We start from the raw sequence: 5,000 nt of genomic DNA on the forward strand, positions 1-5,000 counted from the left end.
TCAGGCGTGGGCTTTGCCATACGAACCAAACTTGCACGACAGCTTGACAGCCTTCCACGTGGGATAAACAATAGGCTGATGACCCTGCGTCTGAAGCTGTCCGAGGATCGCTTCTCCACAGTCATCAGCTGCTATGCCCCGACGATGACCAACCCTGATGACATGAAAGAAGCTTTCTATGAGGAGCTCACCCGCACCATTACAGCGGTAGACAGAAAGGACAGGCTGATCATCCTTGGGGATTTCAATGCCCGCGTCGGCGTGGACTTCTCCTCGTGGCCAAAAATCCAAGGACAGTACGGCACTGGCAAGTGCAGCTCCAACGGACTGCTTTTGCTCTCGCTCTGTGCGCAGCATGGACTGACCATCACCAACACCCTCTTCCAACAAGCGGACAAGTACAAGAACACATGGATGTACCCCCGCTCCAAGCAATGGCACATGCTGGACTATGTGATTGTCCGGCAGAGGGCAGAGGTGATGTTTCCATTATACGCTGCATGAGAGGAGCAGTCTGTTGGTCGGACCATCGCCTGGTACACAGCAAGATGAACATCAGACTTGCACGCAAGCTCCATCCAGCCAGGCAGAAACCCCCTAGGAAGCTGAACATCCACCGCCTCCCTATCACCAAGGACGTGCTGCAGCAGCAAATCTAAGCAGCTCTCCAAGAAATTCCTGCATCGACTAATGTAGAAGAGGTATGGAGCACCTTTAAAGATGCTGTGTACACAGCAGCAGCTGACATACTCGGCTTTGCACAGAGGAGCCACAAAGACTGATTTGACGAGAACGACTCTGGAATCTCCAAGCTCCTGAACACACTGCATATACGGCATCAGGATCACATTCCCGATAAAGACTGCCAGAGGAAGATGAACCAGTTCTTGCAAACCATTCAACTCGTACAGAAGAGGCTGCGTGAGATGAAGAACACCTGGTGGGAGAGAAAGTCCGAAGAGCTTCAGTCCGCTGCTGATGCTCACGACATGAAGACCTTCCATAATGGTCTCCGAGCTGTGAAAGGGCCGAGAGTCACAGGATCAACCCCTGTCCGAGCCTTGGACCAGACCACCCCCCTGACAGACAAGACATTCTTACCCGCTAGGCAGAGCACTTCCACACCTTCCTCAACAGGGACTCGTCCGTATCTGACGAGGTAATTGCAGCCCTCCCACAGCTACCAGTCAATGACTCGCTAGCTGCCCCTCCCACCAAGGCCGAGATCCGGAAGGCCCTGAAGCTGACAACGTCAGGAAAAGCACTAGGAGCGGATGGAATCCAGGCTGACGTCTACAAGTATGGAGGCGAGGTGCTGACAGACAAGCTGACTGCCCTGTTGCTGGGAGAGAGGGGAGGTCCGCTAGGATTTCAAGGATGCTTCAATTGTCCACATTTACAAACGGAAGGGAGACAAAACATCCTGAGATAACCACCGTGGAATCTCTCTCCTCTGCATCGCCTGCAAGATCTTCGCCTGCATCATACTGAACAGACTGGTTGACCATGTCTCCAACAGTCATCCCTGAAGCACAGTGCGGCTTCCGCTCAGGCAGGGGAACACGTGACATGGTCTTTGCCGTACGCCAGATGCAAGAGAAGTGCTGTGAGCAGAACAAGGAGCTCCACATGGTCTTTGTAGACATGACTCAGGTCTTTGCCACGGTGAACCGCCGTGGTCTATGGAAGATCCTCCTAAAGTTCGGCTGCCCAGAGAGCCTAAACCAGCTAATTGCGTCATTCTACGATGGCATGCAGGCGAGAGTACAGGAAAATACTGACATGTCGGATCCGTTCCCTGTGGTAAATGGAGTTAAGCAGGGCTGCGTCCTGGCACCCACACTGTTCTCCATTCTCTTCTCTGCCATGCTGATTGACGCCCTCCAAGACTGTGACCGGGGCATCTACATTCAGTTTCGCACATATGGCAAACTTTTTTAACTTGCGGTGACTCCACGTCAGGTCCAGGGTGTTTGAGGCACTGTTGAGAGAGTTCCTCATCGCTGATGACTGCGCGTTTGCTGCACACACCCATGAGGACATGCAGTTCATTATGGACAGGTTCTCAACCTGCACGCGCTTTGGACTCACCATCAGCCTCAGCAAGACCGAGTCCATGTATCAACCAGCTAGCTCACAGAACGCCAGTGCCTCCACCCCACCTGCAATCAAGATCGATGACACAGAGATCAAGTCAGTCGACAAGTTTTGTTACCTGGGCAGCACCCTATGCAGCAACGGAGCCCTTGATGCAGAAGTGACGCTGCGCATCGCCAAGGCCAGCTCCGCCTTTGGCAGACTCAACAACAGGCTGTGGAACAACAAAGGCATCAGGCTCAGCACCAAAATCAAAACCTACAGAGCTGTTGTGCTGTCCACCTTGTACTGCTGTGAAACATGGACGACGTATCACCGTCACATTCAGCAACTTGAGCAGTTTCACCAGAGATGCCTACGAAAGATCCTCGGTATAAAGTGGCAAGACAGGATCTCCAACCTACAGGTCCTAGAGAGAAGCGACCTGCCCAGCATCGAAAGCCTGCTGATCCAGTGCCAGCTACGCTTGACAGGACACGTTGTTCGCATGACAGACAGCAGGCAACCGAAGATGCTACTGTATGGCCAGCTGAAGCAAGGCCACCGCGAACTTGGAAGACCCTGCAAGCGCCTCAAGGACGCCTTGAAGACAAACCTCAAAGTCTGTGACACAGACATCGCTTCCTGGGAAACTGATGCCCTTGACCGCTCTCGCTGGAGGATGCTGTGCTCTAGTGGAAAGACGTTTGAAAACAAGAGAACGCTGCCATTAAGGAGAAGCGTGAGCGAAGGAAGCAGGGCTCAACTTCTGGAGACGTTTTCCCTTGCAACACATGTGGGAAGTGCTGCGCATCCAGAATCGGCCTGCCTGCCTACTCATCTGTCGGTCCGACGGGAGACTCCATCGTGTGTGTGTGTGTGTGTGTGTGTGTGTGTGTGTGTGTGTGTGTGTGTGTGTGTGTGTGTGTGAGGGAGAGTGTCAGTGTTTGGCAATGTATCTACTGTTGTCTGTTTTTCAGTGTTTCTCTCAGAGACAAAGTAAAGAGCTTGCCAAAATATTTGTTATGGTGTGTGTGTGTGTCTGCGTGCGTGCGTGCGTGCGTGTGTGTGTGTGTGTGTGAGTGTGTGTGTTTGTGTGCGTGCGTGTGTGTATGTGTGCCTGCATGCGTGCGTGTGAGTGCGTCTGTGCGTGCGTGTGTGTGTGTGTGTGTGTGGTGTGTGTGTGTGTGTGCGCTGTGTGTGTGTGTGTGTGGGGGGGGGACTGTGCTTACATAGCACGGAGTAAGAATCACACTCGCACATGCACTATCCGTTGTCCTTAGTCAAGAGGCCTGGCAAGCGCTTTGTGGTGATGCGAAGGTCAAGCAGAATATGCTCCTTCTGCTTCTTCTTCTTCTTCTAAATATTTCATTTACTATCATGTAGAGCAAGATGTGGCGCAGCAGCCTAAATAGATCATCTCCTTGAAACAGAAAGTGAAGCTGACACAGACGATGTGTGTACTCGTGTGATGTAAACAGCTGACCCAGCAGTTCAGCAGCTTGATCCAGAACCGGAAGCAGGAATCGGAAGTGCTGAGCGGTCTGGGAGTCTCGGCCCTAGGGGAGGGAATGGCCGCCATCCTCTACAGCCCGGATGTGGCGGATGAGGAATCTGTGGTAAGGATGATGATGGTGATTGTGACGATGATGATGATGGTGATGATAACAATGACAATCATCATCATCATCATCATAATGATAACAGAGTCATGATATAAACAAAATAATTATAAAAAAAAGATGATGAAGAGTGGAAGTATGAATATTCATGATGAAAAAAAATCAGAAGAAGAATAAAAATAATAATAATAATAATAATAATAATGAAAATAATTATGATGAAATGCTAATAATGCTAAGAAGAAGAAGACGACGATGCTGCTGCTGCTAATAATAATAATAATAATAATAATAATAAATGATATTAATAATCATAATCATAATAATCATAATCTTAATGATCATAGTAATAAGAATAAGGATAAATAATAATAACGGTGATGATGATGATAGTGATGAAAATGTACACCATTCAGCGCTTAACCTCTAGCTCTAAGCGCAAAAAACAACCCAAAAAAACAGTACATGCAGAATGTTAAAACCACAAGAGTATGATAAACAGTGGTAAGACACAAACGTGTTGAAAAAAACACACCAAAATTGTTTCTTTGAACGTCTTACTTTATTTCAGTAATTTGCCTTCTAAGTATCGTCCAGTCTATTATATTTTTGTGCATCTACTTATTTCATTTCAATAATGTGCCTTCTAAATATCTTTCACTCTAACATATTCTGATGTATTTACTTAATCGTTCGTATTTTGTTTATTCTTTTTGTTTCGTTTTATGTTTTACACAAATCTAGAAGATGAGACATCCGCTCTTTTTTTTCTTCTTTCTTTCCAAGCAGATGTGGTGCAGCGTTCATAAATACATAGAACAGGCCGCTCGCTTGGACTAGTCCTATGAAACTTAAACTGTCGGAAATTTTCTTCACGAACATTCATTTTTCCCCGATTTAAAAAAAAAAAGAAAAAAAAAAAAAAGATTGAGATCGTTGAATCGATTGGGTGATGTTTTACGTGTGGCAGCTGGCGAGCAGTGACGTGGCAGAGAGCGGCAGCGAGGCGGTGCGGAAGCTGTTCAACATGAAGCCGTTCCCCATCGGATCCAAGCTGGACGAAGCAGTGTTCAGTGAGTCGCGTGTCCTTCGCTTCAGCCAGCCCCCTGTGGCGAAGTGGTTTTGACGTCACGGATTGAGAAGTCATTTCCTCAACAGACTGTCTACGTCCGAGAGCTGCCTTGTGGCACTCATCATTCGTTTCCCGTGTGATCCAGTCAGGCTTCGTTCACATACACACACACTCTCTCTCTCTCTCTCTCTCTCTCTCTCTCTCTCTCTCTCTCTCGTCTGTCTGTCTGT

This window comes from Babylonia areolata, chromosome 1, assembly GCF_041734735.1.
Source record: "Babylonia areolata isolate BAREFJ2019XMU chromosome 1, ASM4173473v1, whole genome shotgun sequence".
In the NCBI taxonomy this organism is placed as follows: domain Eukaryota; kingdom Metazoa; phylum Mollusca; class Gastropoda; order Neogastropoda; family Buccinidae; genus Babylonia; species Babylonia areolata.